This window comes from Alexandromys fortis, unplaced genomic scaffold (assembly GCF_014885135.2).
Source record: "Alexandromys fortis isolate MF-2015 unplaced genomic scaffold, M_Fortis_MF-2015_v1.1 scaffold_66, whole genome shotgun sequence".
Classification (NCBI taxonomy): Eukaryota; Metazoa; Chordata; class Mammalia; order Rodentia; family Cricetidae; genus Alexandromys; species Alexandromys fortis.
In genome coordinates, this window is record NW_026067950.1 from 416,339 (window position 1) to 435,362 (window position 19,024).

Below are 19,024 nucleotides of genomic sequence, written 5' to 3' on the forward strand. Positions count from 1 at the left end.
AAAATGGAAGGATCGCCCTTGCTCTTGGATTGGGAGGATCAACATAGTAAAAATGGCAATTCTACCAAAGGCAATTTATAGATTCAATGCAATTCCCATCAAGGTCCCATCAAAATTCTTCACAGACCTTGAGAGGATCCTGACTCTTGCCTTTTTTAAATTTTCTGCCCTACTATGTTCTTAGCATGTAATTAGACTCTGTTCTAGTAGAACAAACAAGATTTCCCAAGGTTTGGATACTTGCCCACTGTTTTTAATCTCATTCCTCAACAACGCTCCTCATTCCTATCAAGTCTTGGGTGAGATTTCCATGGCGTTCTGTGATGTTGGTTTATGTCGACTTTACTGAGGACTCTTGGAATCTATGATTTACTTATAACCACTCAGCTAATGAGTGATTCAGTGGAAGTGTTACTCCCACTCTATTTCGGGGAGGCAGCCCACAACCAAATGTTAGGTTTTGTTCCTGGAGATTGCAGGATGGATCTGGGGAAAGACTGCCTCCTAGTTTTCTGCAAATTCATTTTTCCTTAAGCCAGTTAACACTGGAGTGTATGGTCTTCTGAGGCATGGGAGTGAGTCATAAGAAGTCTAACTCCTTGTTCTTCACATGTTCAATGGCCCATGTAATTATACAGTACAGGGATTTCCTCTCTGCTAGTAAGAGAATCGCCCTGTTAAGAGTGTCTTTATCTTAATTAAGCTTTACTAGGCTTCTCTAACAGCCAAATGTTACTAAACAGTAAACAAAGGGGGAAAGAACATTTTCTTTTGCTTCTAAAATAGTCTAAAGAACTTACAAAGATACCTTCGTGTTAAGTGTCTTGCTGTAGTATATGACACTTTTCCTTAGGGGAAAATTAAGAGTTTACATAAAGGGCACATTTTTTTTTAAGACTAAGATTGTGTGCATAAAATAAAGGTACTTCTTTACTTCTTTTTAAGTTTGGCTTTGAGTTCATCATTATCTTATTTTTATTCAAGCTACATATGTCTCCAACTATAGTCATTGATCCTCTTATTTATAATTCTGTCGAATAATTGGGAGTTTTTTTTAAATATAATTTTTTATTGAAAAAAATTTCCGCCTCCTCCCTGCCTCCCATTTCCCTCCCCGTCTTCCTTTTCCCCTCCTCCTCCCTCTCCTCTCCCTCTCCCCCCACACCACACCCCCACCCACACCAGTCTGAAGGGCAGTCAGGGTTCCCTGCCCTGTGGAAAGTCCAAAGTCCTCCCCGCTCCATCCTGGTCTAGGAAGGTGAACATCCAAACTGGCTAGGCTCCCACAAAGCCAGAACATGAAGTAGGATCAAAACCCAGTGGCATTGTCCTTGGCTTCTCAGCAGCCCTCATTGTTCGCCATATTCAGAGAGTCCGGTTTTATCACATGCTTTTTCAGTCGCAGTCCAGCTGGCCTTGGTGAGCTCACAATAGATCAGCCCCACTGTCTCCGTGGGTGGGTGCACCCCTCGTGGTCCTGACTTCTTTGAGGGGGTAAGGAGAGATGGGGAGAGAAAAGTGAGAAGGGGAGGTTGGGGGGAACTTGGGAAACGGGATGTTTGGGATAAAGGAAGGTTGGATAGGGGAGCAGGGAAGCACATATCTTAATTAAGGGAGCCATCTTAGGGTCGGCAAGAGATTTGGTGCTAGAGGGGCTCCCAGGTGCCCAGGGTGATGTCCCCAGTTAGTTCCTGGGGCAGCTGAGATCAGAGAACCTGAAATGACCCTATCCTATAGTCATACTGATGAATATCTTGCATATCTCCATAGAACCTTCATCTGGAGATGGATGGAGATAGAGACAGAGACCCACACTGGAGCACCGGACTGAGCTCCCAATGTCCCAAGGAGGAGCAGAAGGAGGGAGAAAATTGGGAGTTTTTAAAAACTATGCCCCAGTCTCCTTACTTCTGACACACAGTACACTGACCTCACACATTAATCTCCCATCCCTCACCTTATTCCTGTCTCTGGTTTTTTTTTTTTTTTTTTTTTTTTTTTTTTTTTTTTTTTTTTTTTTTTTTTTTTTTTTTTTTTTTTTTTTTTTTTTTTTGAACACATGCATTAGAATTTTGCATTTTGGAATTGTTAGAATAAAATAAAACTGTATTTGCTATTATATTCAAGAAGCCTTGAAAATTGAGACCAAAGATTGTACCAAGGAGGCCGCTAGTTAGTTCCTGGCCACTTAGCCCCAAAATAACCACACAGAAACTATATTAATTAAAACATTGCTTGGCCCATTAGCTCTAGCTTCTTTTTGGCTAGCTTTTATATTAATTTAACCCATTTCTACTAATCTGTATATCACCATGTGGCTGTGGCTTACTGGGTAAAGTTCCCAGCATCTATCTTGGGCAGCTCCATGGCTTCTTTGTGACTTCTTTCTCCCAGTATTCAGCTTAGTTTTCCCCTCCTAGCTCTGTTCCCTTATAGCTCTGCTATAGGCACAAGGCAGTTTCTTTATCTATCAATGGTAATCACAGCACACAGAGGGAAATCCCACATCAAAAGATGAGTTGCTAATGGTATTAACACTGTTAATTTCCTTATTGGTTTAAGTTTCGGTCTGTATCTACATATGGATAAAATTAGATTGCTAAAAATTGATCTGTATGGTGTTTGGGTCCTGGGGGACTAAACTCAGGCTGTCAGCAAACACTTTTACCTTCTGGGCTATCTTGGCAGCCTTATATAGTTTTTAAATATCTCTTAAGTTGCCAAGCATGCCATTAAGCCTTATTTTTCACTGGCACTATTTATATAAGTCTGTTATGTACGTCTTAATGGAATGCCAAAGCCTGGGACTTATACAGAAAAGAATTTTCACACAGTTCTAAAGGGTGAAAGGCTAAGATATGTCTTGACCAAGATGGTTTCTTCTGAATATCTCTCCATTGCTTGTTTTTTTTTTACTGTGTTCTCACATGGTCTCCTTCTGTGAGACTTTGTATCTTAATCTTATCTTATAAGGAAGATTACTGCAATGAAACCTGTCACAAGATTCTCACATATAAATGAGATGTTTAAATGTTCTGTCTCCACAGTCATGTGATGAATTGCTGTGGTCTGTGATTTGGGTGGTTACTTATTTAAGTCTCCCTTTGAGGTTCACCCCACTGCACAGAAGTAAAAAAAAATCTATATTGTCTATGGAATGCTGCTGTTCATTAGGAGCACTTGGAAAGCACCAGCTCTAAGTGGTTAAGAGCACGAGTGGCTATTGTGGAAGCTCCAAGTTTGGTTCTCACCATGAATTGCAGGGAGTTGCACCCAACTACTTCATTCTTGGGCTCCAAGGAATCCAGCACCATCATCTAGCCTCTGCTGACAACTGCACACATTTGGCACATAACCGCCAGCCCCCACACATAAATAAAAGATAAGAATAAATATAAGTTCTCCACTCTTGACTATATCAGAAAATGCTAATTATTTTTAACTGCATGAGCATATTTCAGACAAATGCTGACAGGTATTTAAAGCATCATTATTTTCTATTATTGTACATGTTACATACCCTTCCTTAGATTAGACGCCTATGCAAATGACAATAGAAAAATCTGGAATCACCCAAAGTCATAGAAATTAAAAACCTCTTCATTTTACAGCACAAATTTTAATTTTCGAATGTGTGTATGTATGTATAAATATACAGTGTTAAACACTCCCTACAAAAAACATCTAATAAATTTGGATTTGGAGTGTTTGGAATACAACCAAGTACTTTTTTTTTCATTTATAATCTCAAGAATTTTTTTTTTTTTTTTACCAAGCATGTGTTTTGTGAAGAGTTGAAGAGTTACTCCTACAAACAGTTAATAATGTTCTCTAAAATGAGACTTTGGCAGGACATTGCTTAATTTAAAAAATGAGACAAAACATATTTTTAATCTTTAGAGTTTAATATGCAAACTCTTCATTTTGTTCATAGATGTTCAGAGCGGCAGAGTACAGACTGCCATCAGTCTTGTGTATCGTTTTCTGAGAATCTAAATCTGCCACGCCACTCAAATGGTCCTCAGAAAAAACCTCCAGATTTCTTCCTCTTAAAGACACCCCCTTAATTGAAAAGCCCTGTTTCCTCCTACCACCCAGATCCTGGCCAGGTGTGTCTTAGTTGAAGCTGTCTTCCATTGGCCATCTGCTTTGAAATGGCCAACTTCTTCTATTTGCATCCGTTATGTACATTCTACAGTTAGCTGTGAAGAAAACCCATCTTGTTTGATCAGTAACATTACATAAAGGAATAACTAAGCATTTTTAGTAATTCTTTTTAAATCTGAATTTAACTAGATAGCCACATAAAATTTTATAGTTTTTAAAGACAAAAATACGTCAAAATTACCAGTCAACATGGATCTTAACACCTTTTTAAATACAAAGTTCCTGAACTAAATGGAGACTTTCTGACTATTTGACACATACAGTACACAGGTGAAAGATTGGACTGAAAATTTAAAACTGTTAAAAACCATAGGTGCTCCTGAAGTGTGTTTTAGAAAAAAAGAAGACAGGTATTCTGAGTTAAGTGGTATTTTAGAAAGAGATACTTGAAGGTTTTGCTTTTTATTTTTATTTTGTTTTCTTTATTGTGATGAGAGTCCTTGGTGCTTGGCTGTGAGCTTTCTTTTTGCAACTCCAAGCTTCATTGGCCTCCTGGGTTCTCAAGCATTGTGAATTTTTAAAAAAGATCTGTGGCAGATCAACAGTAGATCAAAAAGGCTTTTGGGCAAAGGTAAATTTAATGTACTGAACATGGCTAAAAAATGTAAAAGTGTAGAGGTAAATCAACTTTCACTCGTAAAGGAGTATGCCAACACAGGCATTTCAAGTGACCCCTTCCCAGTGTTATTCTCTACATACAAATAAGATACAAATGGTAAATTCAGTGCAAGCAACAGAAATAAGATAATTCAGTCAGATTCTTGTGGTGCAGGGAACACAAGGAAATGTGATTTTGTTTGTTTTTACATTTTCAATAATGTTTTGAAAAAATATGGTATTTAAAACATATCCATCCCACACTCTGCCACCCCCAACTCATGCCATGTTAACCCTACTCCCTCAACTTTATGACCTTTTCTTCTTCAACTATTATATATATATATATTATTGTATATTTTTCTTCTTCAACTATTATATATACACATATTTATAAATACAGTCTACTGAGTCTATTTAGCTTCACTCATAGAATACACATATGTGTAGTATGTTCATGCATGCAGGGGTGTACACATGAACACTTAAGGCTGGACTTGGAATTATATAACTTATCAGAAGCCTTGTCCACACCCCTAAATGTAGAGCTATAGGTTGTTGATGGTGGCTAAGAGAAGAATCTGGGTTTTTTTTTTCTTAATCTAAATCTACTCCACTTCTCTTCCTCCCACCCTATAGCCTGAAAACAACTCAAAACAGTGAGATTGCTTATTAATCTTACTGTGACCTAAAGCCAAATTTTAAATACACTATTTAGATACAACAAAAAGGAAACACAAAAAGGAGAGTGAACAATCTCATGCATATTTTCTCCCATATTTGAGCATATATAACTCCAATTAAAGTGGGCCTGACATAGCCACAGTTACCTATCTCAGAGTTTAAGAGTTCTCAAAAATAGTCTCAAACTTACAGCTGCTGCAGATTCCTGTATTTTGAAACTTTTGCTCCAATAAAATATATATGGCTGTTTTTATTGGATAGCTTGGCAAAAATTAGTTGCCTTTTTTTCCTGACTTCTTCCTTTCTCCACCTTTCTTCAGTGGCAAACTCCTCCTGATCCAATCCCTAAAAAGAGAAAAATGATGCGGTATGCATGCATGACCAAGTGTAGGAAAGTGCTGGGGGAATCATTAGGAAGAAGTTCTGAGCCCATTATATGGTGATGGACTTCTACTTTTAAAGTAAAAGCTGCTTTTCCTCAGATTTGTCATGTATCTGTCTTTGGTTTCAGTTCTATGATAAAATACCCAAGGAAAGCAACTGAGGGGAATATGCAACTTAAACTTTAGTAATATATATTTTTTTCACATATGTGTTTATTAGGGGCATAGACGTTCAGGACTGAGACTTCATCTTGGTAAATTGTTCCTGTTATGAGGATAAAATATTCTTCCCCATCTCTTCTGATTGATTTTAGTTTGAAATCTATTTTGTTTGATATTAGGATAGCTTCGCCCACTTGTTTCTTAGGTCCATTTGATTGGAAGACAAGAAATTCCATGACAAAACCAGACATAAACAATATGTATCCACAGACCCAGGCCTACGGAAAGTACTAGAAGGAAAACCCCAACCCAAGTAGGCTAACTGCACCCGCAAAAATACAGGAAGTAGATAACCTCTTACCAGAAAAACCCCCCAAAATGAAAACACACAACCACTACCAGCAAAAAATAACAGGAATTAGCAAGCTCTTATGTCTTAAATAAATCCATTTCTATTAATTTGTGTATTGCCATGAGACTGTGGCTTACTGGGTAAGGTTCTGGGTGTCTTTCTCCTTTGGCAGCTGCATGGCATCTCCCCGATTCTGCCTACTATCCCTCTATATCTGATCCAGACTGGCTATATTCTGCCCTGCATAGGCAGAAGCAGCTTTTTTAATAGCCAACGATAATGAAACATATTCATAGCATACAAAGTGAAATCTCAAATCAGTTATATCTACATGTCAGAAAAAAATCACTCACCATCTTCAGAATAAACTTTTTTTTTTATAATGCAGCTTGTTCCAAGACCAGCCCTACCAAATTAACTCCCCTTTCATCTGTTAATATCATTCACTGTGTGCTTGTACTAGTCATACGTGGTCAGTAGACACTCTAGTATTTTCCAAGAGTAAGGGTTGGTAAGTTGAGAGGGAAGTGAATTCCATGTTCTAATACTATCAATACTTATACTACAATTCCCTTATCATGTTGCTCTCAGATGAGTGACACTTGTGGCATTGTGCCTCAATTTTCTCTTTGTCATAGTGAGGATTACCATGCCACCTTCCTCAAAATGCTGGGAGAGGATCATGTGAGTTAATAAACAATAAAACAACTAGAGTAGTTTCTGGCCCAAGCTATGTGCTCAGAAAATAAGAGACGTTCTTGTAACTGATTGTCGGGGGCCAGTGGCAGCCCGGACCCTAAGTTATTTCTCCTGACCAGACCCCAGCACAACTCACATGGTTTTTTCCGGAGGGAGATTATCAGAGATCCCTCATGGTATCCTGAGTTCACATTCTGAAGAATTCCTTTCGTTTATTCTCCAAACATAAACTTATACCAAAACATAAACTGAGTGGGAAATACACCAGCATTCTGTCTCCTAGGTAACCAGGTGAAGGCTTTTAGTCAAGTCTAAAAGCATACCTGTGTGCTCTGTGTGCCACCTGTCACATAGGCTGAATTAGCATTTCTATCAGGCATCCTCCAAATTACAAAGAAGAGAGCAAAACAACATCTGGACCTTTTGTTAGGTAGTGACAGCCTGTCTGGAAAGGTACCTGACCATCCTCAGAAACTGATTATGGCTTTAGAACCTGGCTGCCATACCAAATAGAAATATGGGCCTACAACTAATTAATTTTGGGTAACCCCATTTGTTTTTGCATCTCATTGTGTTAGAACTGTTATCACAGGGTTGACCAAAGCTAGAAGCAATTGCCAATAATTTGCTCTGGGTAGGAGTTATTTTGGTACCTAGCAAACAGCCCGGGGAAAGCAGATGCACAGCAAACTCCTACTCAACAAACATATTAAATACTATGACCTCTGAAAATACCCATAACTAGAATAAAAATTAATTTCTCCTCTTCTTTTCCACTGTGAACTTCTCTATCCTCTCTAAACTGTACAGTAAAATTTTGTGGGTGATGTTCCATAAAGGATGAGCGGAAGACACTATTATGACCAACCATTCATTTTAAGCTTTAATAAATAAGCATGGTGAGGGGTTTATTTTGTAATGATAAAATATGCAGAGGCTGTAGGTTTTCAATATGCATACATCTGGTCATGCCTGATTTCAAAATTCAGGGAATAATTCTAAATTTTTCATGAAACTTGCACACTGATTTCTAGGAACTTATCTTCTTTGAGCTTCAGGTTCAAATGCTTCTCCTCTCTGATTGCATATGCCTATGCTTACTCTGATGAGAGGATGTCAACTTTTTTCTGTTCCTCACCCTCTTACTCAGGTGAATCTGAAAGGAGTGATACTAAGGTGTTTCTGTCACAGAATCTTCTGCTTGAAACATATGGAAGGAAATTTAGTGTGTATGTGTGGGGGGTGCAGAATTCAGTTGTACCTTCTTTATACAGAAGTGTCCCTAAATTTTTAATCAATACCGTAATGGATTAAATAAAATGCTGTGGACTCCCAGCGGCTACAGCAACAGAAACGGTACATTTCAGCAAAATTGTCCATTTTCCTTTTTCCTCTCCTGATATTTGCACTTTTATCCTACATTTTCTTGTAGATAGTTTTATATCTGATTCTGTTGTCGCTGTGACAAAAAAACCAATACAAGCATCCTGCAGAAACAAGATCTGCGTTGGCCAACACTGGGAGGGTACAGTTCGTCATGGTAGAAAGATTGATAGCAGCACCCCGAGGCTGCTGATCACACCACACCAGCCCACAGGAAGCAGACAGAAATGGGTGCTGCTGCTGAACTTGTTCTCACCTTCTAGCATAGTCTGAGATTCCAGTCTGTGGACTGGTGCAGGGTGAATCCTCCACTGTCAGTTAAAACTGGAAATGCCCATACAATAGTACCGTCAGACTGTCAATCGTGATTGGCCATTACATCTTCTAAATCTGACTTTACATAATTATTATTTTGGCTTAAATGATCAAGGACATGTGAGTAACAATGAAATAATACCCTGCATATTTGTCATCTCCTGGGTCCTTTAGATCCCTGTTGCTATAAGGTTGTTCCATTCCTTGTCCTAAGGGAGCTTCTGTAAAATTTCTTATACTGAAGGTCTGCTGAAGACAGATTCTGCTGTTTGGAAACATTCTCTTTACCTTTGATTTTTAAGTGACATTTTCACTGGGCTTAAAATCTTATGACATTTTTTTTTCTTTCAAGTAAAGGTTGCTCCATTGTCATCTTGTTTGAATTGTTATAAACAAGAAATCTCCTGCCTGTTTCATCTTTGTTCCTTTGGAAAAAAATACCCTCGACACTCTCCAGGAAGTAATAAAAGCAAAAACAAAAGCAGATTGCCTCTTTAGCTGTTGTTTCAACTACTTAATTTTGTGCTGTGGCTGTTTTCATTTCTTGTCTTATCTTTGGTTTCATACATTTGCTCAAATCTTTCTGTTGATACTTCCATTAGTCTGGAAATTTCCAAGCTGTTGTTCTCGCTATTTCTTCCTCCTGTCTTTCCTTCTTTCATTCTTTCCTCCCTCCCTCCCTCCCTCCCTCCTTCCCTTCCAACTCCCTTCCTTCCTTCCTTTGTTCCTTGCTGACATACTGAGACCCTAATTAAACATAACTACTTTTTTAAAGTTACCACCACAACTCCCTAAGCTCTGGTAATTTTTAATTTTCTAAATTATTTTTTCTCTGAATTTCATTTGAAACTATTGTTTTTGCTGTGCCTTAGAGTTCATTATTTTTTATTCTTTAATTACCAACTAGTTTTTAATCTCAATCAATACATATATTTTTATTATATGTATTGTAGATACTAAAAATGCTTTATTTATTTTATGTGTGTGGATATTTGGTCTCATGTATGTATGTGCACCACACACATGCCTGATGAATGTGGACACCAGAAGAGGACATAGGACCCTCTGAGACTGTTCTTGTAAGCCACCATGTGGGTGCTGAGATATAGCGTACATCCTCTGGAAGAGTATCCAGTGCTCTTAACCACTGAGCCATCACTCCACTCCCAGACACACCTTAGATTTTACCCTAGTAACCCTTTAAGGCCAGTTGTTTTCTGTTTGTTTGTTTGTTTGTTTGGGGATTGTAAATCGTTTGATTTTATTAATAAAAGACTTGGGAACCAGATACTGGGATAAAAGGCCTGCTGGTTGATTGAGGCAGAGAAAGTACCCCTTGACCTTCCTCCTCTGCTGACAGCCCAGAAAGCACTTTCTCTTCTGCAGTGGCAAACAAGACTCCTCCAACTCATTGTCCCTCCCCTCTACTTCCTGTGCTTCTCTCTCTCTCTCTCTCTCTCTCTCTCTCTCTCTCTCTCTCTCTCTCTCTCTCTCTCTCTCTCTCTCTCTCTCTCTCTCTCTCTCCTTCCTCCTGACTCCCTTTTATTCTCTGTGCTTTTTTCTTATTTACCTGTCAACTGGTTGCTTACTCTGCCTCTGCCTCTTGACCTGTGGTTGACTTTATTTAATCTTGTTTACAATATTCAAGCAGAAAACTCTTGTCTCAAACAGGCTTTTGTATTAAACAAGGGCTGAGCCATACAACAGGTTTTTCCAGTAAATAATACAATCTTGGGATTCAAGTGTGAACAAATATCCTGCAATAGCTAGTTGTCTTTCTAATAAGTATACGCGGAACTTTTCAATGTGTAAGCTATGGTTATATCTCTTTGTAATGTAATTGGTTCTAAATAATTTTAGATTAAATATTTTCTCTTTATGTTATTGATTATATCTGTGCTGCTTTCCATTCATAGTTTTTATTTTTTGCTGATTTTTTTATTGAATTCTAAATATGTTGACCTCATCTTTTTGTTTGCTGATTATACTTTATGTTTGAACTTGTTCTGAAATTGTTTGAGTCACTCACAGTACACATGTGTGTTTATATGTTTGAGTATATATGTGTATACAAATGAGTATGTGTATGTGCTCACATACAGTTATGGAAGCCAGAGGACAATCTGTTATTAGGTGTTATTCTCAAGTAATGCCTACCTTGTTTATTAATTGGTCTCTATTAATCCTACTTGCCAATTAGGATTAGCTAGCCAGCCAGAAAGCCTTGGCATCCACCTGTTTCCACTTGCCCAGTGCAGGGATTATAAGTAATTTCACTCCTTTATTTGTTTTTAAATATGGGTTCAGGGCATTGAACTCAGGTCCGGATACCTTCATTGGGAGTATTTTACTGACCGAGTTGCCCTGATATTCTCAGTAATACTTACTTTTTAGATCTTGCTTTCAAGATTTGTAACATGAAACAGAATCAGGGCTGAAGCTTGCTTATTTATTTATTTATTTATTTATTTATTTATTGTAATGCTGAGGAATGACAAGTATTTGTTCTTTGTTCAGAGTTCTGTGAATTGTGATAATTTTCATTGTGCATCTGAGTTACCAATATCTATCCTGCATTTAGATAGCTTCTTTTCCAGCCTTTGATTCCTCCAATACTATCACTCTGAAGAGGAAGATATGGTTAGAGCAGGGTGGCCAGTTTGTCAGGAAGCAGAGAGTGAGCAGGAATGGGGCTTAAGGTTTACCCACAGTAACTCACTTTCTCCACCATAAAAGCTCCTCCTCCCAAAGGTTCAATAACCTCCTCAAAAAGCACAACCACATAAGGGGCAAGTGTTCAAACACATGGATTTATGGGTACACTTCCCATCCAAACCACATCATTCTAGAATGGCTGGAATAGAAAGGGGTTTAACAGCAGTGTTGTGTCTATAAAAGGAAGAAAATGAATGTCATTCCCAAGAGATAACTGGAAGGATTTATAAAATTTTGCATTGCTTTCTTATAGTTATCATTGTCCTTAGTGCCTTTGCCACACCCCTTTTCAGAAGTTCCCTGAAAGTATACAGAATATGGTTTATTTTTGTAGAATGCTATATGATAATTTATAGCTTTGGGCAAGAGATTCACAATACTATTTTCTGTTACTAGGAGTGCCAAAATCTAATTAGATCTGCCACATTTTCTCCATATACATATTCCAGAAATTGACTTTAGCTTCTGGGAATAAATGTGTGTGTCTCTATAGCTAATGGGAAGGTGATGTTTAAGAACTTCACCTGGTATCCAATGAGAAGCAGATGTACCTCACATCAGCATAGAACATACAATGTGACACATCAGTGTATTTTCTATGAAAAAAATATACACCATATATTTTTTTATGATGAACGGTAATTAAAACTCAATACCATTTCATTGGTTGCCATGGATACTCTTTTGTCAATCTCTATATTGTAAGAAAATAATAGTTTGTGACAGTGACCAATTTAAATGAAGCAACTTCTGAGAGAGTAATTGTTCTAATTAAAAATGTTGGGTATTTTTCCCTCTATCTTTAGATAGACTTATTTGCATAACTTTCAACTCTATGTGTTGAGGGAAATACGTTATGAAGCATTTTTCTAGATATAGACACACATTAGGTTTTATTATTTCTGTTTCAATTAATGCTCAGAGTTCTATGAAAAAATGTCCTTGAAACATTTTTAGTTACTGAACTGGCAGAGTAGGCAGAAAATTAATGAAAAAAAGCAGAAGTAAAGAAGAATTGAGACAAAAAGGAAAAACTAAATTATGTATATTTTCTTATTCTGACTAGATATTCTGAGGTTGTAGTGGTTTTTAAGAGAATAAAACTCTAAAAATTTTGTGAACTGAAAATATTTTAAGTATTTTTTACATGAATAGCTAAACTATATAAGTGTTAAACCTCAAATATTTACTTTGTATTTAGTTATTAATTGTGGCTCTGAGTTGTAAGAGTTTGGGGTACATAGGCATTGTGAACAAAAGTCTTTCTTTAAATGCTAGAGAAATGTCCATACAACCGCTTACCTCATCATTTTAATAAAAACGTGAGTACCTGCACAACTCTGTTTGTTTCACACTATTGATATTTCCATTGTTTGTGTGTCAGGACGTAATATTTATTAAGGGTAAGCATTTGTTATCATAATAAATATATGTCAATTGTCTTAACATTTTCAAACCTTTGGCTATAAGCACATGCTAGATTTGAGTAAATAGCTTTTTTTTTTTACTTTTTATTTTCATTTTAAACCTACAATTTCTAGATGAGGAATTTTATCTTAGCTAAATGTTTGATATTTGACATTGCTAATTTTGTTTCTATTTTCAATGCACATTGTATCAGTGTATTCTACCCCTAAATTATTCTAATGTTAGTTAAAATACAAGCTGTAATATATAAATCTGCTTTACTGGGAACACATAAATTTCAAGACATGGTGAAATACTCATTGGCAATAACCAATTGAGAGCCAATGTCCCTAGGACAGCCCCTTAGAATCACAGAATGTGTCTGTCTAATTGCTTTAGGCTCCTTAAAGACCTGATGTAGCACGTAGCTGCCTGGAAATATCCATATAAATCTTTACCTTGAATGATGTATAAGTTCTAATTTACTTTTCCTTTTTGGAGATAATCAACATTTAACGACCTTGCTATTGTGCCTTTGTACACTCCTTGGCACCTTGCTCTGCACACCATTACTTCATAGAGGTATGTCTTATTATGGCTGCCTGATGGGCCCTGTCCCTGATGGAAACTGTGTGAGGTTTCTTGATCTGTGTTTGACAATTGTTCCTCTTATTCTGACATAAAGAATCATGTAGATGAGTTGTCCAACAGATGCTAGACTAAGATTTGTTCCAGTTATAGTGAAGGTCCTTCTTTTTCCTTTTTAATTTATTTTAAGATAATATTTTTTTAATTTTACATACCAATCCTGGTTCCCCCTTCTTCTCTTCTTCTATCTCCTCCCACCTTTTTTCCTCTCCTACCCCCATCTACTCCTCAGAGAGGGTGAGGCCTCCCATGAGGAGTCAACAAAGTTTGTCATATCCCTTGAGGCAGTACCAAGGCCCTCCCCCATGTATCTAGGCTGAGCCAGATAGCACGCCATAGGGAATGGGCTCCAAAAAGCCAGTTCTTGCCATAGGGATAAATCCTGAGCCCACTGCCAGTGGCCCCACAAACTGTTCAAGCCGCACAACTGTCATCCATATTCAAAGAGCCTAGTTCGATCCTATGCAGGTTCCCCAGCTGTAAGTCTGGAGCCAGTGAGCTCCCACTAGCTTGTTGGGTCAGCTGTTTCTGTGTGTTTTCCTCATCATGGTCTTGACTCTTTTGCTCATGTAATCCCTCCTCCCTCTCTTCAACTGGACTCCAGGAGCTCAGCCCAGTGCTTAGCTGTGGATCTCTGCATCTGCTTCCATCCGTTACTGGATGAAGGTTCTATGATGGCAATTAAGGTAGTCATCAATCTGATTACAGGGGAAGGCCAGTTCAGGCACTCATTCCACTATTGTTAGGAGTCATCCTTGTGGATTTCTGGGAATTCCCTTGTGCCAGGTTTCTCAATAACCCCAAAATAGCTCCCTCTATTAAGATATCTCTTTCCTTATTCTCCCTGTCCTTTTCCCAACTCAACCTTCCCTTCTCCTCTCCCTCCTCCCAGGGAAGGTTCTTATTTTCATTTTCATAGTCAGTGGAGGAATTAAGGCTCTCCTTGTTTCAAGGGACACGGCTAATGTTGGTGTTCTCTTTATCTTTCCTTGCCTTACTATGATCATCAATGGTGTGTTTTGGACTTAGAGGGAAAGTTGTTTCTTTTGGTTTGAAAGACGGACATTACATTAAACTTTAAGTGACGGTATCAGCTGTGGATCATTTTATAAGTAATGAAAGGAAAAAAAAAGAGGAACATTCTATGCAAAATCAGCTAATAAATGCTAACTTTAAGGATTTAAACCATTTAGCACACGGCAGTAATATTTATATTTGGGGGTATATATGATTGTAATTTTAATTGAAAATGTGTATGAAATATTATTCAACAGTTATTAACAGATGTTATTACTATTTCTATATTTCCGTTATAAAATTGGCATGCCTTTATTGTACAAAATTTAGCAAAAATAAAAATGCTTATAGATGCTCTCAAAATTGAGTATATTGAATATTTTGGTGTATTTTTTCTTATTTTTTCCCTAATAGATACTAAGTTTTATTTTGCTATGTTCCTTCTAAAGCACTTCTGTTAGTGTGTATCTTGAATTGAGATCTGGAAAGCATAACTACATAAGCAATGGGCAAGGAGCCATCTCAATATTTGCTAACATTTGTCATTGTGGTTTTCACACTGTTCACGTTTTGACTCCTGTTAACCATCTATGGAATTACTGGATTTTTACTAGCCCCTTGTCAGTATTTAATCAATAAAAACTCATTGTAGATCTCATGAACAATGTTACACACTTCAACTTTATGCCACATATAGTAAACTTTGTGAGGTAGAAACTATCATACAATTTTATCAATAAATGTGGTGGTGGTGGCACTCACCTTTAATCCCAGCACTTAGGAGGCAGAGGCAGGCAGGTCTCTGTGAGTTCAAGGCCATCCTGGACCACAGAGCGAGTATTACCACAGGCCCCAAAGTTACAGAGAAACCCTGTCTCGAAAAACAAAAACAAAACAAAATAAAACAAAAAATATGAAATTATGATCGTGAATTACAAGATAAGTTAGTAACATATGTTTTAAGCATTGTTAGATATACAGATTGAATTGTCTGTATATTTTAATGTATTTTAAATGCTCAAAAGTGAGTAATGTCTCCTTAAAAATATTTCCATTTAAAAGTTTTAATTAAAAAGATTTAAAATGTCTTTTCTTTCATATTTTTATTTAAAAGTTTACTTTTACATACCAACTCCAGTTCCTCCTCTGTCGCCTTCTCCTGCCCACCCCACCTTTCCCACTTCCCATCCCAGATCCACTTCTCAGAGGGTATACAGCTTTCCTTAGGGAGTCAACAAAGTCTGACGAACCAAATTGAGGCAGAAGCAAGCACTCCCTTCTCCATATCAAGATTGAGCAAGGTATCCTACCATTTTGAATGGACTCCAAAAAGCCAGTTCATAAGCCTGGGAAAGGTTCTGGTGCCATTGTCATCTCATCTTCCCAACAAATCAGGCCACATTAACTGCTACCAACATTAGGAGGGTCTAGATTGGTCCCATGCAGGCTCCCCAGCTGTCAGTCTATAATTTTACAGATGTTTAGAAGGTAATGCTAAAGAACTCAAGAGACGTCTTTGTTGGTACAATGCTTGCTGAGAAAAACCTGAGAACTCCCATACTGGTGAGGAATAAGTAGGGAGAGAGTATGCAGTGAAGAAGCACGTTTAGGAAGGAGGCTGGCAACTCAGTGTTGGACTACGAAAACCAGCCTGATGGTGTGCAGCTGATGCTATTCACATTACAGTCAAATCAGGGGTAGAAACTCCTTTTGGCTGGAGTTGAAAATGGCCAAATTATAGCAGAAATGGTACAGACAGAGCACCAAAAGTGTGGTGCTACATTTATGAACCTGGTAATGAATTCTTGCGGGTGGGGCAGAAACTGGGAACTTTGGAACTTGTCCAGATACTGAGTGGGATGGGTATAAACTTTCAAGGACTTTAATATTCTCACAACTCGGTTACGGCTTTGCCTTTCGCATTCAACTGTGAACATGTAGGATTGAGATACAGCTGGTGGTGATCATAGAAGTGCACAGCCTTTTTATTCCTTTCTTTTTTTCTTTATTAAGGAGTTTGACTTACACTGGGGTTTGTAAGGCAATTTAGTTTAATTGTTCTATTTGTAGAGGGCACATAGCCTGCTTGTTAATAGGCTCATACTCAACCTCCAGCCTTGTAAATTCTGTGCCTTTTGTAAAATTGCTTAATAGTTCTCTTTCTCAATTTCCTCATCTTTGAATTGACTTCCTTCATGCACAAAGAAGATTCAATGAATGAGTCAGAGTTTTTTTTAGAACAATGCCTGACACCCAAGGACACATATAGTTATCAGTTCTTAAAAATAAAAATACCAAGAACTGTGAAACCAGGTAAATTTAAGTTAGATTGATTTTTATTATTTTAAGGACACTAGAAAATAAGATTTGTGTTTTATTGTCACTCACATAATTGAGATGAGGTATGGTTTCTAAGAGCTCACTGTGTGAGTGCTGGGGAAGCTGGGAGGGAGGCTATGGACTCTTCCTGAGATCTAATGGCTAGAATGTGAGATCAATTTAAAACAAGTGATATCAGAACACAGGTTTTTACAGAATAGTTGCCAGTCTATAAAATTTTCTGTGTGATTCCATAGAAGTTAAGAAATTTTTCTCTGCTTTTAGTTGTGTTTTCATTTGTTTTATTGTTTTTGAGACGGTTTCACTGTGTAGCTGTGGCTATCCTGAAACTCACTATGTAGAGCAGTCTGGCCTTAAACTCACAGAGATACACCTGCTTCTGCCTCCTGAGTGCTGGGATTAAATGGTATGCATCACCTGGCTTATGCTCTTTTTCATGCTACCAGCTTGCAAAGAAGAGCATAAAAACCGCACCTAACTCTAGAGACAGGTCTGCAGTGGACAGATGCTGTGTTGAAAAAACTGAATGTGTGGTTGTAATTCTTTTTAACTAATGCAAATTTCAGAATTATGGGATTTTGGTAGGAGTTGGGGAAGGGGAACCATGATTAGAATACATTATATGAAAAAATTTATTAAAAATGAAAACTAATACTCAAACAACTGTTTATCTTAATTTTCAACCTTACTGGATTGACTTATCTAGGAATCTGATGTGAAGAGCATGGCTCTGGTTGTATCTGTGAGAGAATTTCTAGAAAGGATTAACAGCAATGGAAGACAATTTCGAGTGTAAGCAGTATTATTACATGTGATGGAGCTCTAACTGAATAAAATGATGAAAAAGACAAGAGAGGGGTTGGAGAGGAGGGGAGAGAGAGAGAGAGAGAGAGAGAGAGAGAGAGAGATAATGGGATTTAGAAATTATTTATTATGTAAGAGGGCATATACATAGTACTACTCTAATAATCACTTAGCTATCTCTTTTAACAATCCTAGCCTTTTAAGCACACCTGTCTTCTGACAGCTTGTCACACTCATGTTATAAACCTCAGTGTTGGCTCACTTTCCAGAATGCTATTTATGTCTAATTCATTTTCCCATCTATGAAGGCAAAGTGCTCATTGCAGCTGTATTCATAGAAATAGTCATTGGAATTTTTTTTTCATTTCTCAAAAGCTAATCAAAAAGAAAAAAAAAAGCTAATCAAAAACCTAGCATTTCTGTTTGGGTACAAATTTGCCTGTTTAGCCTGTGTGCTGTTCTGTTTGTCTGTTGGCTAGTCTGTAGTTACTAAAGACTGTGTTGGATTGTTTACTAGCATCCTGTAATTTGGACAGCATGATCAAATTTGCATAACCCATTCAGCTGTTGTGGAGAGAAGCCTGTTGCCATAAGTGAGAATTATCATGCCCTATATCAGATAAATTCCCAAAATGAGAGTGACCTTTGCAAAGCCACATGCAAATATTTATTATCTTATATATAGCTAGCTTCTCAGGAAACAATGAATCACCTTTCTCGGTCATTAAACGGAAAATCTATAATACAGGGTTTCCCCTTTTTACTACAGCAAACTCCCGCCTCCCTTTGCTTCCATGCCTAAAGTGCAAGACTCAGGAGCGGTTGACTGTCCTTTCCAGCTGTATAATGGAGAGCTTGCTTGTTTCCTTTATAACGTAACCAGGCTGTTGTCCTACAGCTGATCCCTAGGTGATTAGTAATTCTTTTGTTCTGTTTTGGTGCTGAGTGATGCTTAGGTAAAGCCCCCACTTCAGCTCTGAGTCAAGTCTACCCCTCCTGTATTTTTTGAACCTTAGGATCCTAAGCTTCACTCTGAGTTCAGAAGAGGAATGTCAGAATCTCATGTGTATCATATATAACCACCACATATCCTTCTATGCAAACTTGGGGATGGGGATACAAACTGGGAATTTTATTAAGGATGTATATCACATTTTAACACAATTTTTAAATACATATTTCTCAATCTGTCAATTTAAAAATAAATGAAAACTTTGTTTAAAACCTTTAATGAAGTTTCTGTGTCAAAACTCTTGAACTACTGCTCAGAAATAGTTTATAACAATTACAGTCTAAAATCATAATTAAACTAGTGATTTAATTAGTTTAACAGTCTAATGAATAATATAAA

At 37.5% G+C, this 19,024-nt stretch overlaps 1 protein-coding gene across 3 annotated transcripts in view; it reads left to right on the forward strand.

Moving 5' to 3' along the window:
• Fgf14 (fibroblast growth factor 14) overlaps nt 1-19,024 on the forward strand; it is a 465,307-nt gene that overhangs the window by 349,740 nt on the left and 96,543 nt on the right. The gene's annotated exons all lie outside the window — the stretch shown is intronic.